We start from the raw sequence: 21,318 nt of genomic DNA on the forward strand, positions 1-21,318 counted from the left end.
TAACTTGTTTTAGCACTTACCATATTTACAATGTCGTTTTTAAACTCTTTTATATCTCATTAATGCATTGTTTTTATGAAACTGTTATTGCATTATGTTTATTTATTGTGTTCCTCTCTGTTCTACTATCATGTTTTAATAATCATGGAAAGCACTTTGAATTGCCTCTGCGTCTGAAATGTGCAAATAAACGTACCTCACCTTACTTTTGGATTAGTGTAGACCTCCAACATCCACAGACCTGTACTAAAGACCTGTAGAGTTCTACACTGGTGAACTGTGGTGTGGACAGTAAAGCACTATCACACCTTAATGTTTCACTGACCCTCATCCATTCTTCCTAAAACAATCTTTATACATATTACATTAACAAATCAACAGAGGTATCATTCAGGCCTTCAAACAAACACTAGCTGTAACATAAATGTGAGGGGCGTCACAAATAAAAAAGAAGGTTCCCAACTAAAGAAACGTAATCTGGGTGCTGGCTGTCAGGGCACTGTCCCAGGAAATGTTCGAGTAATATCTCGGTTTCTGTCCGCTAACACAAATGGCACCCTGCGTTCAAGCCCAATACTGCCTGGCAAACCCTTCCAGTCCATCATGCCTGTTAAAAAAGGCCAGAGAAAAAAACATTCATGAGATGGTACAATTATATGTAAAGTACTAAAAAGCTATTTGTCTGAAAATGTAGTCTTTGCAGGCCCTGGGATGATCCTCTCAGACACATCTGGTAAACCAAAAGAAACATTGCAGTCTGAACAGAATTATTTCAGTGAATGTGGTGGTGTATGGGAACATGACCGACAGATTATACAAAACCCATGCAATCGTAACAATATGGGCAGGTCAAACAGCCCAAGCTGGAGTCAAGTGGAGATTCAACGATGTAATGCTCTTTCCCTGTGTGGTGTCAAAACTCAAGTTAACTGTTCAGATGCAAATTAACAAGACAACGCTATGCAACTGAATTCATACCTCATCTCTGCAAGGTCCTTGACCATGTGCAAGTATTCATTTCCAGCCTGTAAATATGAAATGTATATCAGAATACTGTTGCAGAAACCTAAAGCCTGCTTTCATTAACTTATAACACAAACAAGACTTAAGGAAATTATGCAATACATATTCTACTTTACACATCTGCAAAACACATTGGTTGATTTGAATATGGCATACTTTTACTACACTTAGTTTGCTTTCAAATGTACCCTCTACGCATGTTTCACTTTCATCACTGCAATCGCATGCACACACTCTTTTTAAATTGAGCACACCTGTGGGGCTTCCTTGGGCTAGTATGAAGTAGAAGTGTGCTATTCTTAAAACTGTCATTGTTTTTTATGTACCAGTTGTTCCTGACTCACAGGACCACTCAGTGTCAACCTCTCCTCACACTGCTCTCCACAACCTTAAAACAGAACTGTCCAGTTCCATATACCACTGCAATCAAAACAATGTAACCATATCAAGATGTAGTGTATTTTTGAAAAAGGCACATAGTCGTCTTGCAAAGGTAAATATAAATAACTTTGCTTTACAACTCGTTTTCTACCAACCTGTTTTCTCCTGTCTTGGACCGTTACCTGTGCTGCTGCTGCACACACCACCACCTCTGTAAGAATCACAGATTAAGCTGCAGGAAACAATGTGATACACTGTTTGCCTTCATTACAGGCAGCTGCGACTGTTCTCATGTGCTTACAGGCTAGGGAAAGGTTACTGTCTAAACGCAATAACCTTTTTGATACTGCAGTGGAGGAGCTGGACGTGCATTCACAGAATAAAACAAGTCTTAATGTGGTGGTAAACCTAAATACATACAGCTCCAGTAAAAAGTTTGAGACACACTTTCCCATTCACTTAGCATCCTAATGTTTCTGGCTACATCAGTGTGGTGAACTCATAAACCAAAACATTACAACCCAGTCTCACGGCATTTCGTGTTCACCAACACGATTTTTAATCTATTGATTTGTGTTCCCCAACACGATTTGCCCCTTTTTTTCGTGTTGCACAGCACGATTTTTTTTCGTGTTGCACAGCACGATTTTAAAAGCAATGTATTTCTACTGCTTGCAGCACGTCTTTTTCTCCGGTCGGGTCGAGGAAGACCTGAAGCTGTGTGGTTCATAAAAACATGTTCTTACTCAATATCAAGCCACAATTATTGCTTTTATTTTAAATCGTATAATTTCGGACTTTTGTTGCCGTCTGTGAGGAAACTAAATGGGGCTCAGAGCCTCAGAATACTGAAATCTGTATTTTTTAAATATTTGTTTCCTTCTAATTTGTTATTCTTTTCAAAAATAACACACTGTTATTTACTCACCAATAACACACAATTATCCTTGATTTTATTTATTGGTTTAATTCCATAATCTCGGGCTTTTTTGGCCTCCGTCAGGGACTGAATTTCAAAATAAAAATAACCGGACATAGGGCATTACCCAAGATCCCTCAGCTATGGTTTTAAGCTCGCTTATTGGATGTTTTAGCCGCAATGCATGCTGGGATTTGGTTGTTTATATGATATGAAATCCGGAAAAACATTTGTGTACCTTGTGTGCATCTAGTGGTTTAAAGCACGTTATTGAATTATAGTTTGATTAAAAAAATATTAAGAGTACATACTTCATAGGGGGAAAGTATAAATATAGAAATATAGAATATAAAAAATCAAGAAGATACTATAAAGTGATCTCTACAATAAAACAGTTTAGTGCAGCATGTACAAAGATATTAATAGGAGGAGGTGCAAAACAGAAAAACGAATTAACCTTTATTTAAACATTAAATAACAGATTAAGGTCTTCTTTTAAATAAGAAAAAAACGTTGGGGGTATCTATCTACAGATAAATATTAAGCCTGACAAAGTACTTAACGTCTAATATATTGCTTTCCTGCAATGTTAACTATGTTGAAGCACTTATTTTAACTGATATTATACATATGAATTATACTCGTATGTATGTAGATAGAATAAGAAATGTGCAGAATATGACAGTTTAATGGTGGAGGTTCACACATATTGATAGATGTCTTGTAATGCACTGTTGAGGAACCTGTGACCCAAGTGTTTAATTCATTGCATAACTACACCGTAGTTGTGTATATGATATGTCAATACACCTTTGAAAATCTTGAAAGGGATGTGCAAAATAGCCATAATATACAGTCTTTAATGAACTATTAGTAGAGAATAACGAGTAATGAATATACTTTATTACTCGTTTCCATTCATGTCAATTGCAGATACATGTTTAGTCTTCTCAAGCACCAACTATCAAATATCTCTCCTGATTGTTGGCCGCAGATTACTCCGGGTCCCAGATCCCCCCATACCCCAAAAATATTTTTATTGCAGATCTACATGAATCACACAAACGACCTATTTTGGATTCAAAACGGCGAATTTTGCCGAAAGGTGACAAGTTTGCATCCCTGATGGCAAACCACTGTGCGAACATCAGCACCAAATGAACATTTCCGTTCGCTAACGCGCTCACGGAGAAGTATAAACCAGGCTTTTCCTGCTATCCATTTTTGTTCTTGAAGTTCTTGAAGAGTAGGTTAACGCAGAGCCATATAATAGAAGAGTTATGACATCTCCGTTCACTCCAATGGACCACTTTTTTACAGCAATGGCGGATCGTGGAGCCTCTCAATCGTTCCCCGGAAGTTAGCGCCAAGGCTAGCAGAGCTGTGGAGTTGCAGCATAATAGACCGTTCGTGACGGACTTTTAAAGGTAAGAAGAAGTTTAAAGATTTATATTGCGGATATTATCAGTACATCTGATTCAATTGAACATGTGTATTAAAGGATGTCAGTGGATTGTCCCTAAATTAGTAGATTTAGGGAACGTTTACAGATAACAGATCAAGCTAGGATACCGAAGCAAGTTAGCAACACACGTTGAACAGCCTTTTAATTGTAAATTCCGTTCTCTTAATGTCTATTTGGTCCAACGTTGTTGAATTAGAGAAGAGGGGCTTCTAAACGGGATTGTATGCGGGGGTGGAGGGAGTTAAATATTAGATAAATATAACTTTGGTGCGTGTAAGAGTGAGTGTTTTTAGCAGAGCCATATTGTGTCCTTGTGATTATGTTGATTATTACCTGTGTGTATAATGTTGCAGCTCAGCTGATTTTGGATTGATGGCAAAGGGAGAGGGACTTAAGTGAGAGTGAACACACAAGGTAAGTTTAATACTACTGTTTTATATAAGTAAGCATACTAAACATGTATTATATCAGTAATCTTGTTAGTAACCTACTGTATGGCAGGTGGAGGGGCAGTGATGTTACAGGTGGAGGAGCAAAACTGCAAGACTGCAAACTCACAAGACAGAGAAATCAAAGTTTGTTCTCCAGAGAAGAGGTTGATTTCACTTCCATTTTTTCATATTTTCTAAAGATGTGGAAATGGCACAAAAAAACACTTGAGAGCTGTAACCAAGACAACTGTAACAACATGAGTAGACAGCCACCAAGGTTTTTCAAGTCCCTCTCTTACTCCATTTTGCCAACCCAAACTTCCAGGTACATGACGGGACACCTTGCTTGTTTTTGTTGTTTGCGCTCCTCTGGCAGGTGGAGGGCAGTGATCCCTTCCCTTCTTCCCTCAATCTTTGAGACTAATGTAAGTAGAAGACATGGCACTGTAAATGTTCGAACATTTAAAATATTATACCACTTAAAAATAAGAAATATTACTTTTGTTACTAAGAGTTCATACTTATTATACCTGTGTCACCTTTCACACTATCGCTGTGATCATGAGCTATGGGCTTTGTAGATACAGGTCCCGGGGTGAATCGTGGTGCAGGGGCCCTTCTCTTTTTGACCACAGGGCGATGCACGAAGATGGTGGGTATAGCCTCTGCTCTCAGCCTAGTCTTGCCCTTTTTTGTCTTGACAAACTGGTCTGCATCAAAATGTGCCTGCGGAGTGACTTGAGGTTACTTCACACACAGAACAACTCAGTTTTGTCTGCCCACATACATATTCCATAGTGGTTGAATACACAGTATTAGGAAACACTTTATACTTACTGGACATGTTATACTCATTACATACTGTATATACAATATGACCAAGAATGTGAGACAACTTTATAGAAATTCATATCACATATGTTACTGATGCCATTTGTCATACTTTGTTAAACTCACAAATAATAAAGTTCCATAACTTCAGTTGGGAACAAAGACCACACCTTATCTCCCCAAGGCAATTTCCCATCCAATAGGTGTGCTATATAGGTGTGTATAACCCTTTCTCCTGTCTGTTACTCCCTCTTTCAGCACAAGAACCAGAGGGGGATTCAATGGAGCCTGAATACCTGCACTGAGACCCTCACCCTGCACCCTGAGTCTCAACTCTCAGTGTTTTTCAAGCCTTTCCCTGTTTTTTGTATTAAACAAAACATTAAGCTTTCCCAATGGTGTGGTTTTCGTTTTGTGAAAAAGTGCAAATGCAGTGTTTGTATATAAATCACATATTTGTTTGCTGTTGGTTGTGAAATTGCTCCTGCTTCCTCCGCTCTGTGTCAGTGGGGAAGCCGTACATTCGTACACCTTTCTCTGAGCGATTGGAGCATCCCCAGGCAGCACAGCAAACCATGGTGGCGACTAGGAGGCAGCACAGCAAACCATGGTGGAGACTAGGAGGCAGCACAGCAAACCATGGTGGAGACTAGGAGGCAGCACAGCAAACCATGGTGGCGACTAGGAGGCAGCACAGCAAAACCATGGTGGCGACTAGGAGGCAGCACAGCACACCATGGTGGAGACTAGGAGGGCAGCACAGCAAACCATGGTGGAGACTAGGAGGCAGCACAGCAAACCATGGTGGAGACTAGGAGGCAGCACAGCAAACCATGGTGGCGACTAGGAGGCAGCACAGCAAACCATGGTGGAGACTAGGAGGCAGCACAGCACACCATGGTGGCGACTAGGCAACCCTGTCTCCTAAAAATTACGTTCCCACAGAACTAAACTGCATTCTGAATTACGTTTAGCTTGAAACGTATTTACTCCCACGTTACGTTCGTTATGAACGTATCTAAAATACGTTTATTTTCTACATATCTTTGCCATTTATTGTCTTGCTTATAATAATGATAATAGTCATTTATAAATATAATTTTAGAGCACACATTTGAAATCGAGAATCGGGCTCGATATATGGTTAAATTAAAATCAGTAGGCGAGGCTGTAATTTCGGCAGCTGTTACTCTCATGAGCGAGGCAGAAAATAATAGTTTTAACATGACAAAAAGCTGCTGTGTCGTTTATTGCACCTCAAAGATTAAAACAAATCCAGAGTTACGTGTTTCTGTACTTCCTCTAAGAAGAAAAGACAGTAAAAGAAGAGCTCTGTGGCTTCAGGCTTGATCGCCGTTCAAATGACAGCGTTGGTTTCCCCAAAAGTGGGCGGGGCTGTAAAGTGACGTAGATTTTACTATCATCTATTATTCAAAACCATTCTATGTATTCTAACGTAAATTACATGCCAGTGTTTTATCTTTTTATTTATTTGTTTTTATTTTAAATCGTATAAACGTCTGTGAGGAAAATAAATGGGGTTTAGAGCCTCAAAATACTGAAATCTGTATTTTTTAAAATCTTTTCCTTCTAATTTGTTATTCTTTTCTAAATAACACACTGTTATTTACTCAACAATAACACACAATTATCCTTGTTTTTATTTATTTGTTTAATTCTATAATCTTGGGCTTTTTAGCCGTAAATAAAGTCACCAGAAACAGACGGGACATTTCGAGATTTAGGATGGCCGAAGACACTACACTACCCATAATCCCCAGCTATCGTTTGGGACTACAGTCCCGTTGACAAACCCCGTGATGTTTGAGTGGCAGTGCGCCAAGGTTACGCCGAGCGTCAAGCTCTTTGAAATGGAACGAAACCACGGCAGACTATTCAAAACTGGACTCGAACGCCCCCCGAGAAATACACATGCTGGCTATTGTGTTTCGCAACATGTTCTCTATGGCACGTATCTACTGGGAATTGTAGTTTTAAAAGACGTTTTTCCCAAAATTAGAAGTTGCCAGTATTAAACTGTGTACAGCCCTGGAGGTTTAGGCGATAGGAAACACATTGGTGTGTACACATTTAAAACATGTAATTACTAAATGGGTAAAAATCGCTTATATCCATAATGGGCAGCATTCATATATACCCACACGACAGCTTACTTTGTAATTCTACTCCACTACAATTCAGAGGTTAACCTGGTATTTTTACTCCACTGCATTTAGTTGAGTTACTTTGCAGATTCTGATTAATGATGTGAAATATAAACAACCCTTAAAGCAGACTTTAGTTACACGTGAGTAAAATTCAGGGAAGGTGATTGTCAAGTGCCAACAATCAGGAGAGATATTTGATAGGTGGTGCTTGAGAAGACGAAACATTTATCTGCAGATCTCTATAAAGTATATTCATTACTCGTTATTCTCTACTAATAGTTAATTAAAAACTGTATAATGGCTATTTTGCACATCCCTTTCAAGATTTCAAGATTTTCTAAGGTTTATTGATCATATACACAACTTGGGTCGCAGGTTCCTCAACAGCGCATTACAAGACATCTATCAATATGTGTGTACCTCCACCATTAAACTGTCATATTCTGCACATTTCTTATTCTATCTACATACATTAGAGTATAATTAATGTGTATAATATCAGTTAAAAGAAGTGCTTCAACATAGTTAACATTGCAGGAAAGCAATATATTAGACGTTAAGTACTTTGTCAGGCTTAATATTTATCTGTAGATAGATACCCCCAAAGCTTTTTTCTTGTTTAAAATAAGACCTTAACCTAAAGTATTCTTTAATGTGTTAATAAAGGTTAATTCGTTTTTCTGTTTTGCACATCCTCATATTAATATCTTTGTACATCCGGCACTAAACTGTTTTATTGTAGAGATCACTTATAGTATCTTCTTGACTTTTTATATTCTATATTTCTATCATTGACCTTCTACTTTCCCCCTATGAAAGTATGTACTCTTAATATTGTTTTCATCAAATAACATTATTCAACAAAAATAATTCAATACCGTGCTTTAACCACTAGGCGGTGCACACAAGGTACACACAGCATACTAATAATAACTTTGTATTATTAGTGTAGAACACTTATGTATGTATAACATCTGAAGATGTGTAGTTTTATTCATGTTTTTACATAATTTTACAGGATATTGCTATATTATTTCACATGTTTTACTTCTACACATTAATATCTGATTTGTAAAACATCACAGACAGAAAGGTATATCCGTCATTTAATGGTACGCTATTGAAATTCTGAATCCATAGATGTGTCTCCCATCACCCAAATCCCCTGACTATTCTCTCAACTCAGTATTTACATTATTATATTCAAAGAAAATCAGTAATATCTTTAAAAACTACAAGTCCTTTTCTATCAGCTGTGCACCGTCATGGTGTAAATATAACCTATTATCTACCAATTGGATCAAATATAAAAGTCAGCCGAATTACTATTGATACTGCAAGGAGACGTATTTTGTGAAAAGAAATTGAAGATGTTGTTTAATTGTTGATATATTTATGATCCACATCAAGTATTCAGTTTTGGCGGCAGTTCCTCATGTTTGTCTAGAAGTCTTCTCATCAGGGCTCTATAAATAAAGAACTACGGCAGATGTATAATATTTAATGCAGCCGAACCGTGTATTACAATGCCGTTATGTGATGACTTCCAAAGAGAAAAGCAAGAACACTCTGAATTAGGTATTATTTTATTTTTCGTTTTCGGATATCACAACTTATTAACACCATATCCCAGCGTTTATTGCGGCTAAAACATCCAATCAACGAGCTTCAAGCTGAGGATCTTGGGTAATCAGTTCGGTGGGTTTGTGGTGTGTATCGCTCAAAATGTCCCGTCTGTTTCCGGTGACTTTATTTACGGCTAAAAAGCCCAAGATTATAGAATTAAACGAATACATAAAAACAAGGATAATTGTGTGTTATGGTTGAGTAAATAACAGTGTGTTATTTAGAAAATAATAACAAATTAGAAGGAAAAGATTTTAAAAAATACAGATTTCAGTATTTTGAGGCTCTGAGCCATTTATTTTCCTCACAGACGGGAAAAAAGTCTGACATTATACGATTTAAAATAAAAACAAATAAATAAAAAGATAAAACACTGGCATGTAATTTACGTTAGAATAAATAGAATGGTTTTGAATAATAGATGATAGTAAAACGTCACTTTACAGCCCCGCCCACTTTTGGGGAAACCAACGCTGTCATTTGAACGGCGATCAAGCCTGAAGCCACAGAGCTCTTATTTTACTGTCTTTTCTTCTTAGAGGAAGTACAGAAACAAGTAACTCTGGATTTGTTTTAATCTTTGAGGTGCAATAAACGACACAGCAGCTTTTTGTCATGTTAAAACTATTATTTTCTGCCTCGCTCATGAGAGTAACAGCTGCCGAAATTACAGCCTCGCCTACTGATTTTAATTTAACCATATATCGAGCCCGATTCTCGATTTCAAATGTGTGCTCTAAAATGATATTTTTAAATGACTATTATCATTATTATAAGCAAGGCAATAAATGGCAAAGATATGTAGAAAATAAACGTATTTAAGATACGTTCATAACGAACGTAACGTGGGAGAAGATATGTTTCTAGAAGATATGTAGAAAATAAACGTATTTAAGATACGTTCATAACGAACGTAACGTGGGAGAAAATACGTTTCTAGAAGATATGTAGAAAATAAACGTATTTAAGATACGTTCATAACGAACGTAACGTGGGAGAAGATATGTTTCTAGAAGATATGTAGAAAATAAACGTATTTGAGATACGTTCATAACAAACGTAACGTGGGAGAAAATACGTTTCTAGCTAAACGTAATTGAGAATGCAGTTTAGTTCTGTGGGAACGTAATTTTTAGGAGACAGGGTTGGACTAGGAGGCAGCACAGCACACCATGGTGGAGACTAGGAGGCAGCACAGCACACCATGGTGGAGACTAGGAGGCAGCACAGCACACCATGGTGGCGACTAGGAGGCAGCACAGCACACCATGGTGGAGACTAGGAGGCAGCACAGCAAACCAGGACAACACGGAGGAAAAGGCACAGACAAACTGTATGATATGCTATTCAATGTTTATTGAATTCCATGTATTTGCAATGGATGTTCCTAAAACAACACATTTAACATCATCATCATCATGCTGCTGCTGCTAGTCCTTTGATAGTCACCTGTCGGTCTCCTGTCCTTTCTGAAAGCCATAAAGATGACATTAGTCATTTAGATAACTCGTGTCCTCAGTTACCATGGTTACTGAAACTACCATGACTTTAAGAAAATGGTAGACATTAATCTAATCTGAATTTTAAAGCATTACTTTAGATCCCCTCCCTCTAAATGTATCAATAAACATTAGAAAGTGATGCTCCTGACTACCATACAAGTTTAAGAAGATAATATTGGTTTTAAAGAATTCAAAGCTATAAATAAACAGCAACAGGCTCTTTAACCAAGTCACTGTTAGCCTAACATGTAAACTAGTTGTTCACACTAATCCTAATATTATCACTTAATATTAGCAAATTCTATTTTATTTTTTAAAACATATTGATGTAAATACATACACATATCGATTTGTTGTATAAATATTGCAAATCAAAACCTTTATTCACTAATAATTACCAAAAATCGTAGTTCTATCTCCTGTTATCAATGCATTCACATTGCCCGCCATGAACTTCCGGGGAACGATCCTCGTCTACATGAACCACGTGACGATAACCGTTTTTGGACTTCCGTTGGCGTAACTCTTCTATTATATGGCTCTGGGTTAACGGAATTCCGGTAAAAAAAATAGGCTATTTAACTCCAGCTAATTCGTAACAAACCGAGTGTTTTCGGCCGTCTCCACTCAACATATATGGTACCTTGATAACTGTCTGATTAAAGTACAGTGCTACCAAGTGTGTGAAGATGGGTCTGGCATCGCGAGACTACTGTCTGATTGGTTGGCTGATCCGTGACGTCACTGTTTTGTTTTGTTTGTAAGGGTGGGGGATAAAGGGGGTGGTAATATTTTAAATATAATTACAATCTGTTGTATATTTTAAGCAACAATTCTGAGACTATTGTCACAGTTGGCCTCTTGGCTCTCCATAGAAGCCTGCAACATTGAATGGCCTGGTCATAGCCTATTCATATTTGACTTTATTCTGGAAATCTACACAGGCTTCATCCAATAATCTACGCTTACTTTGTTTTATTACGTTCTAAAACAAAATAGCATTTTAAACCATCTCAATTTAAGGTTACTTTCATCTTGTGTTCTGGTATCCAAACAAACCAATGACTAGATAAAACTGGATGTATTTACCTGCAATTCCTGCACATTGGCTCTGCTGGTGCATGCTCCGTCAGAAACCCAACGCAAAGGTTTCTGAGCAGAGTAGTTCTTTCTGCCCTTCTTCAGTCTCTCTCGACTCCTCGTCATTGTAATGCTCGTGAACGACGGTCCTTTTCGTTCTACTACACCCCGTTGCGTTTGATTCTTATGGCTGCATCTTACTTTCCAGCTAAATATAAAACCCACATTGATTACAATAAGGAGCCCTATTTTGGGGGGTCTATACAAGTTTCAATTTACCCCCTGATTTACCAATCTTTGGGACTTTCAACTGCATTTGCATTGATTGCGCGACTGGTATTCAGATGCACAATGGATTTAAATCACCCTCTATTAAAAACTGGTTTAGGCTAACACATTTTGAGTAACCTCCAGACCATTTGTCCAAAAATAAGTAGGTTTATAGGCTTGCAAATGCCATTCAGGCCCTTGAGGCATCCATTAAGTTGAAGTACCACCTCACACAGGACTAGACTTAAGGCACTAATAAACAAGAGACACTTCAACTGAGCAAAAAAAAAGTAATGCTAAAACAGGCACTCCAATCCATACACCTCACCAACCAAAGTGAAAACATATGGAAGTTCCCCTCCTTCACCTGTACTCCCTCCTCACACTATTCAAACACAAATAGGACATATCTACACACATACATCCAGGAATAGGCAACATATAACAATACTTTTAAATTAAAGCGCACAGCAAATACTGAACTCGCCCACTCTGCAAGACCCTCCCACATGGTCTCAAGCACTAGGTGTATTCTATCTCCATAGCGATAGAGAACTGTGTGTCTCCATAGAGAACTGGGTGTCTCCATAGATATAGATAACTGTGTGTGTCCATAGAGATAGAGCCCTGGGTGTGTCTTCATAGAGATAGAGAACTGTGTGTCTTCATAGAGATAGCGACTGGGTGTGTTCTATCTCAATCAATATAGAGCACTGGGTGTGTCCATAGAGATATATAACTGGGTGTCTCCACTGGGTGTCTCCATAGAGATAGAGCCCTGGGTGTCTCCATAGAGATAGAGCACTGGGTGTCTCCATAGAGATAGAGCACTGGGTGCGTTCTATCTCCATAGAGACAGAGCACTAGGTGTGTTCTAGCTCTATGGTCTAACCTTCCTGAGGAAACGACTTCGCTGCACGGACGGCATGGACAGAATTTAGGCAATTGCACCCCAGACGACAGGCATTAACACAGTGAGTGGTATTGCGGCTACTGCAATCTTCTATGGTCCCAAACCCTTTTAGAGGAGGGAGCAAAACACAGAAAAGGATACCTCATACTCCACCTGTCTTGACAGTCCTCATTAACTATGAACAATACCCACCTACCCACCCTCTCTCGCTACCTCAAACCCATCCTCTCTCGCTACCTCCTTCCGACCTCTCTCGCTACCTCAAACCCAACCTCTCTCGCTACCTCAAACCCACCCTCTCTCGCTACCTCCTTCCATCCTCTCTCGCTACCTCAAACCCACTCTCTCTCGCCACCTCCCACCCAACCATATATTTCTGCACCAAATATATTGTTTTGCATTGAGATGTAGAGATGAGAGATGAGAGATGAAGAGATGTAGAGATGTAGAGATGAGAGATGAAGAGATGAAGAGATGTAGAGATGAGAGATGTAGAGATGAGAGATGAGAGATGAAGAGATGTAGAGATGTAGAGATGAGAGATGAAGAGATGAGTAATGAGAGATGAAGAGATGTAGAGATGAGAGATGTAGAGATGAGAGATGAGAGATGAGAGATGTAGAGATGAGAGATGTAGAGATGTAGAGATGAGAGATGTAGAGATGTAGAGATGTAGAGATGAGAGATGTAGAGATGAGAGATGTAGAGATGTAGAGATGAGAGATGTAGAGATGAGAGATGTAGAGATGAGAGATGTAGAGATGAGAGATGAGAGATGTAGAGATGTAGAGATGAGAGATGTAGAGATGAGAGATGAGAGATGTAGAGATGAGAGATGTAGAGATGAGAGATGTAGAGATGAGAGATGAGAGATGTAGAGATGAGAGATGAGAGATGTAGAGATGAGAGATGTAGAGATGAGAGATGAGAGATGTAGAGATGTAGAGATGAGAGATGTAGAGATGTAGAGATGAGAGATGTAGAGATGAGAGATGAGAGATGTAGAGATGAGAGATGAGAGATGTAGAGATGTAGAGATGAGAGATGAGAGATGAGAGATGTAGAGATGAGAGATGTAGAGATGAGAGATGAGAGATGTAGAGATGAGAGATGAGAGATGTAGAGATGAGAGATGAGAGATGTAGAGATGAGAGATGTAGAGATGTAGAGATGAGAGATGTAGAGATGAGAGATGTAGAGATGAGAGATGAGAGATGTAGAGATGTAGAGATGAGAGATGAGAGATGAGAGAGATGAGAGATGAGAGATGTAGAGATGAGAGATGAGAGATGTAGAGATGAGAGTAGAGATGAGAGATGTAGAGATGAGAGATGAGAGATGTAGAGATGAGAGATGTAGAGATGAGAGATGTGAGAGATGTAGAGAGATGAGAGATGTAGAGATGAGAGATGAGAGATGAGAGATGTAGAGAGATGAGAGATGAGAGATGAGAGATGAGAGATGTAGAGATGAGAGATGTAGAGATGAGAGATGAGAGATGTAGAGATGAGAGATGAGAGATGTAGAGATGAGAGATGTAGAGATGAGAGATGTAGAGATGTAGAGATGAGAGATGTAGAGATGTAGAGATGAGAGATGTAGAGATGTAGAGATGTAGAGATGTAGAGATGAGAGATGAGAGATGTAGAGATGAGAGATGTAGAGATGAGAGATGAGAGATGTAGAGATGAGAGATGAGAGATGTAGAGATGTAGAGATGAGAGATGTAGAGATGTAGAGATGAGAGATGAGAGATGTAGAGATGTAGAGATGTAGAGATGAGAGATGAGAGATGTAGAGATGAGAGATGTAGAGATGTAGAGATGAGAGATGAGAGATGTAGAGATGAGAGATGTAGAGATGAGAGATGAGAGATGTAGAGATGAGAGATGTAGAGATGACAGATGTAGAGATGAGAGATGAGAGATGTAGAGATGAGAGATGTAGAGATGAGAGATGAGAGATGTAGAGATGACAGATGTAGAGATGAGAGATGTAGAGATGAGAGATGAGAGATGAGAGATGAGAGATGAGAGATGTAGAGATGAGAGATGTAGAGATGAGAGATGAGAGATGTAGAGATGAGAGATGTAGAGATGTAGAGATGTAGAGATGAGAGATGTAGAGATGAGAGATGAGAGATGTAGAGATGAGAGATGAGAGATGTAGAGATGAGAGATGAGAGATGTAGAGATGAGAGATGTAGAGATGGAGAGATGAGAGATGTAGAGATGTTGTCTTCAGCGGTTTTAGTGAGAGCATAGGTTGCACAACTTGCTGATGAAGTGGCACCAAATAGATGTACTGTCATCCTGTACTCGGCGAGAGGTAAACTGACATCTCCTCCTGGCCACCAAAGAAAGCGAAATCTTGATTGGCAGGAGCCACCTTGACCTGATGGTACATCCGACATCAGCCATGAAAGCTATCTGTTCTTGTCTGAATGGAATGAGCACACCAAGTAGCGTGTTGGGAAGACTGGGACCCTGAATAAGTCATTTAATGAATATCCTTGATAAGATGTGGAACAATCGAACACTACACGAATCTTGCCCTTCTTTGGGTGCTGAACCCCATGATGTGGTATGTACCACACCTTTCCACTCTCAGGGTTGAGCTGCTCTTGGGGCAGTAGCTGAGTGCGACCTTTTGCTCTCACAGCCTCCAAGAATGTTTTATATTCATCATGGAAAACTTTGTTCCTTTTGAATTTCCTTTTTAATGATTCTCTGCTCTGCAAGTTTGCGATTGTTTGGCATCATGATATTCTTCTGTTTGAATGGAAGTCCAAGCTGATCATGTCCATCTTTGATTTGAGCTGAATCTGACATGATCTTTAAAAATGGCTTGTCTTCAACTGACATCTCTCTCTTCTCATCACAACCTTTCTCTGGAAAGTCATGATTGTATTGCTGCTCCAGCAGCTCACCTAAATCTGTCACTGATATCCCATTAACAACATAAAGTATCCTCAGATTCAGTGGTTTCCTGATTCAGTCCATTCACAGCCCAACCTAGGACTGTCTTCACAGCAAAGGGTCCTCCATTTGGACTGTTTATTATTTTCCACGGCTCCATTAGCTTTGGTGCATTTGTTCCTATAAGCGACCCGATTTCACAATCCAGTTCAGGCCACTTAATCTCTCTTAGATATTTCCATTGATTGATGGTCTCTTGGGAATGTGCTCTTTTCCAGCAGGACTTTCCTCTTGTGTGTAGACTTTAGGCAGCTGATCAAAAGCATTGCCTTCGATGCAACTCACTTCAAGACCTTTGACAAAGGAAGTGTCACTTTCTCCTGACCCATTGTTTTTAAGAGGATCTTTGTTCTCTTGGCTTTGGCATGCACATGTTGTTGAAGGGCTTCAGTACAGAAACGTGCAGTGCTTCCCTGATCCATACATGCGTAAGTCTGCACAGTCTGGGTCGAGTTTGACAACTTGATTTGAACTGAGATAATTGGTAGGGTTTGTTGCCCACCGGCCCCAGTGTGGTGTCTGCCATCTAAAGAGACTAATGCTTACAGAAGCTGCTTGGGTGGATTTATCAGAGCTGTCTTTTTGTTCAATCCTTTTCTTGTAGATGTTTAGATATTGTTGGATGTTTCATTGAACAAACTTCACATTTCATTCTTTTCTGACAGTCTTTGCTTAGATGTCCTTTCGTTAGACGGCCAAAGCAAATTCCTTGAGCAGTCGATCTTTTCATTGTGAGATGTTTTGTTCATCTGACATGTTTCAGAGGTGTGTTCTCCTGCACAAAGTACACAGCGCTTCTGAACAGTAATGCCTTTATGGTCTGAGTTGATGTTTTGGAAAGGTTTTTGCTCTTCATTGACTCCTGGGCTTGTCACAGTAACAAAGCTACTTCCCTTATAACCATGAGCAGGCTTATTGCTGGGTGACTTGTACACTTTAATATCCCTTTTTGGCATGACATCCTGTATGTCTCCAAACATGGGGTCTGATACAATGCGAGCATGCTTTTCAATGAAGTCGACCAATATTGGAAACTTTGCTCTTGTCTTATTGTGTTAATAATATGCATATGCAGTTGTTCTCCACTTTTCCCTACGTTTAAACGGGAGTTTCATGATCACATTTCTCATGTTTGATGTGCTATTCATTTCATCCAAAAACTCAACCTCTTCCATTGTGTTGCAACATCCACGAAGACAGATAGCAGAAGAATGCAGTGCTTTTCTATCTTCACTCTTTATAGCATTCCAGTTCAACATGTTGTCCAAACAAGCTGCTGCGATTAAGAGTTGATGTCCATAGTGTTAGGAACCTTGACTCAATAGTTTAGGACTCAAATGCACAACCCAGAGACAAAAAAGGTTTGAAGAACAAATAATCTTTACTTGCAAAAAACAAAATCACTCTTTTAGAGGAAATAACAAAATGACTAAAGTAACGTGCTCTCATGGAGGGAAAAAGGCACAACACTGAATCTCTTAAGCGATGGCTTGGATCTGGCTTCTTGGGACAACGAACAAGACGAACCGACAACTAACAAGGGGAGACAGGACAATATGTACATGAGGTAAGTGGGCACAGGTGGAAACAATCAGGGGCGGGGCAGACACTGACGATGGCGGGAAAAGGGACCAGAGCAGGAAGTAAAGGGACCTGGAATGAGACAACGTGAGTACAAAATAAAACAGGAAGTGGAACATAAACTAAACTAACATGAACATGACGAACACAAACATGACACAACTTAACATAATTGACGGGACACTACACATAGTTCTCTTGGAGCAGTCTTTTGGCTTTCAAAAAGCCCTTTTTACAATCCATGATCTTCAGCCTGCACTATAAAAAAGGATTTTGGAGGGTAGTATATATTATCCAAGCAAATCATTTAAATTGTACTCAAGGTATATAAGTGAGCATTGTTAGTATATTTGAATGGGTACATTCTACCTACACTACCTAATTTCTGACAGTACCAACTGAAACACAAACAATCTGGGTCAAATCTACTTGAAGACATTAGGCCCACACTGCCCCTTTGCGCATGCGGTGATTCTTGGCTGCAGGCCAGAGGAGCGGTTCTCTTTCGCGCCTCCCTCCTCCTGCTGTGTGGAAATGTTGGAAGTTAAGATATTACTGTCTATCATGTCCTACATATACATGTTCACGTTTTTTGAGGTTCATCACAAGACTTGTTGTCTGCTTGCTTCACTGTTAGACAAGGAATGTAAGTTTGTTCTCATCTATTACTCACTGGAAGTCGGTCACTGATGCTAGATAGCTGTAGCTAACATAGGAGCTAAGAGTAAAGCACTATGATGTTTAGCTCCATATTGTTAATAATTGTTATTACAGCAATAATGTGCATGTTGACGGCATGCCGTCTGAAATGAGTTAAGTGTCACGGCGACAGTTGTATATTAATGTAAGTTAACCAGCCAAGTTGTGTTTCACATTAGCATCGTGCATGCTTAGCAGAGAAGGCTATTGTTTGCTAGCTAAGTACTAACAAGAACAGCGCGCGGAAGGCGGCATTCGTTTAATCAACCTTTGAAGTTGGTCGTCGTAAGGTGTGTTTGTCCAATGTTATTTTCCACACAGTATCCAATGGTGATGCACACTGCAAAAATCAGTAGCCGTTTATTAAATAACATGTCAGTTCAAGTAATATGACGAACTCTGACCCGGTTGAGTAGTATTGAGTACAGTAACGGTTTGCGGGGGACACATTCAAATGATGCACAAGGCTAACTAAGTTGAAGCTAGCCTGTAGCATCTCTCTCAGTCTATCTAACGTCGGCCGTCAGTTTCCTCGTGTGTCTGTGTTCATATGAGCGTGCATGAAACGATCAATACTGAGACAACTATCTCGCGACTATCTCTTAGTGAAAAATAACCATCGTATATTCTGCCAAGCCACAGTAATAATGATTTATGATTCATTTGTCTTTTTTGAGGTATAGCTGCAGCAATAGCCTATAGACTTATGTTTACATTAAGCTTACTGTATATTATCGTGAGGACTGGATAGATTACCACGGAGCAGAGCCAAAGCTCATTGTTATATATTTTAGGATTTTTCTACATGAAAATGTTTAATTGTGTTATTTTGTTGGTAATGTTCAGTGTAAGAAATGTGAATATAAGTGTAACATCCTCAGAGACGGCACCTAAGTCCTATACATTTTAAATCCTGCAGACAATTCGTAGTGGAGTGGAGGTGGTGACCCTCAGCCCACGTGTCAGTGTCTTCAAGGAGAGATGGCCTGGTTTATTCAATGAGGCTCAGGTGAGAACATTACATTTATTTATTTTCCATTTCAACTCACTGTTGTCAGAGTTGTGAGTAATGAGTGTTGTCCCCGATGCTCTTTATTAGATCAAGGAGGAGTTCCGACACATAACAACTCTTTCACTGGAAGAGACTTTGATGCTGAAACTGGATGGGTCCACTAACACCACTCGCTCCAGCTGATGCGTGCCAAAGAGGAGATGCTGGCTCCAGGATGCGCCCTCTTCTGAGCACAATTGATGAGGTACATTTATTTAAATGTTTCATTCAAGAATATGAAAATGCAGAAATAAGTCTTGTCACTAAAATGCATTTCCTCACAGGCCCAGAGTGTTGGGAAAAGAGATGCAGTGGCCAGGTGCCTGATTGAAGACCTTGGGGAACGCCAAGAAGACCTTTTTCAAGACAGCCAGGTATGTCATTAAAGACTGATCACTTCAAGAGTTATTTCGGAGGTTGCTCTGATACCATTGTTTCATTTCTGTGATGAACCACTCTTACACCTAACAAATAAATATGCAAGTTATTGCTGTAAATCTGTAAACATCTTATTGTTTTTATAAATGGTTTAGCATTCACAGGAACATGATTTAGGGATAATGTACTGATGTGCTTGCTTCTTAACATATATAACTACCTAAAAACAAAAACCTTCTTTTGGTGTTAAAGTGAAATAAGATAAATAAAATCATGCACTGAAAAGTTATGTTCATGGGAAAGAATCATCAATCAATTAATTTAATGTCATTGATTAGATCGATGGGCAATTTGACTGGGCCTGACATTTTTTATATAAGTTAGAAATCTTGTTTTATTTTTAATCGCTGCCACACATTTTTACAAATCATTTAAAAAAAGTCAATCCCTGGTTTTATTGATTAGGCTTAATGCTAGACCACAAAGCCTATATTGTATAATAGCTTCTTGTTAATATGCCTAATTTAAAGAGAATATACTTTTCTTTCTTTATTTTCAACATGGAGGACGAGCATGACAACGTCGTGGACCAAACTATGAAGGTGCTTGTGATCCATGATGCCAGGGACGGGACCAGCAGATGTGTCCATTGTCATAGAGGGAGACAGAGTTTTGTGCGGAAACCAAACAAAGGCATGTGCATTGTTGATGGGATTCATCTCTACACCCTCAACCTGGAATACCCCAACAAGCTCAAATACACATTTGAGGTATTCTAAGAACAGTATTTGGAGCTTGATGGAGCCAAGCTGCTCAAAAAGGTCCAGAGCCACAAATAAACAATTTGTTCTCAAGTGGATGTTGACTTGTTTTAGTGCCGAGTGACACAAACACAAAATAATGTGATGTTGAATGTAATGGATGTGGAGAAACCTTGTTCTGTTAAAAGTGGACTGTTTACTGGCACTCAAAGGTTTTAATAGTTGAGTAAATTGCACTTGGAAGATTATGTTAAACATGTTTACAATTCCCACTTTACTGTTAAAACAATGTGATTGTGACTATTTTGAAGATTCTGCTCAGTGTTATCAATTGAAATGCATTTAACTGTTTAAATAATCTCAATGTATGGCCATATTGCACTTATACATTTGGTCAATTAAAAAAACATGATCAATAAAATCTTGTGGCAATATATTGTTTACTGGTAACCTTACTAATAAAGTAATATTAATGTGTAATATGGATCAATTATTAAATAAATAGCTGCCTACGATTAGGAGTAAATATTACTCATTTATAAGTAATACGTTTAAGTAGTAATAAGTAATTGAGTTAGATTTTACTTAATTTCTTAAAGTAAGTCGTATATATTAAATATTAGTAACCTTTACCCAGCTGCCTATGATTGAGAGTAAATATTACTCATTTATATATAATATGTTTTATTAAGTAAATCTTATATATTAAATATTAGTAACCTTTACCCAAAAACATTGGGTAAAATCTACTCAAAAGAAGTGTGTGCAAATTGTTACCCCCATTTTATTGAGTAGATCTTATAGGTTGGTTTTTACAATGTGTATCGTTTGGCTTAGACCCCGGCCCCACGAGGACGCATACAGTAAAACGCAAACGCAAAAAAGTATTCCGTTCACACGCATTCGATTCATTAACGCGTCCGTTCACACTAGACCGCTGGAAATGCTGGAAACGCTGTAGTACATATGCCAGGCCTGTAAGTGGCGCTGCTGCCGCCACAAAATACACCAAAAGCAGCGAAGAAGACCCGGGAGCATGGTTGCCCTTCTGTTTATTCTCCGCGGTGGACGGCGTGTTCTCCTGCTGTATATATCTCAGGTATACCCCCCCCCCCCCCCACCGAGCGGAGCAAGGCAACGAAACGAGACACCCCAGGTGAATAGGGTAATTGTATTAACTTAAAGGTATCGGCTAGACATTTCTCCAGTTAATTACTTACAATAAGGCAATTGTCTTTTGTATTACAAGTTTGCTGAAATA

General features: G+C 39.0%; 2 long non-coding RNA genes across 2 annotated transcripts; one reads left to right on the plus strand and one right to left on the minus strand.

Annotated features, from left to right (window-relative positions):
- Window positions 1–586: 586 nt before the first annotated feature.
- LOC117558773 lies at window positions 587–1,992 on the minus strand. Its single transcript, XR_004570870.1, has 3 exons — window positions 1,350–1,992; window positions 979–1,025; window positions 587–607 (listed from the first exon to the last, which is right to left on the minus strand). It is a non-coding gene; the product is annotated as an uncharacterized LOC117558773 (long non-coding RNA).
- A 16,541-nt stretch (window positions 1,993–18,533) lies between these two features.
- LOC117558774 lies at window positions 18,534–20,458 on the plus strand. Its single transcript, XR_004570871.1, has 4 exons — window positions 18,534–18,876; window positions 18,967–19,123; window positions 19,203–19,292; window positions 19,863–20,458. It is a non-coding gene; the product is annotated as an uncharacterized LOC117558774 (long non-coding RNA).
- The last annotated feature ends 860 nt before the right edge of the window (window positions 20,459–21,318 follow it).

The sequence above is a fragment of the Gymnodraco acuticeps genome, unplaced genomic scaffold (assembly GCF_902827175.1).
Source record: "Gymnodraco acuticeps unplaced genomic scaffold, fGymAcu1.1, whole genome shotgun sequence".
Taxonomy (NCBI): domain Eukaryota; kingdom Metazoa; phylum Chordata; class Actinopteri; order Perciformes; family Bathydraconidae; genus Gymnodraco; species Gymnodraco acuticeps.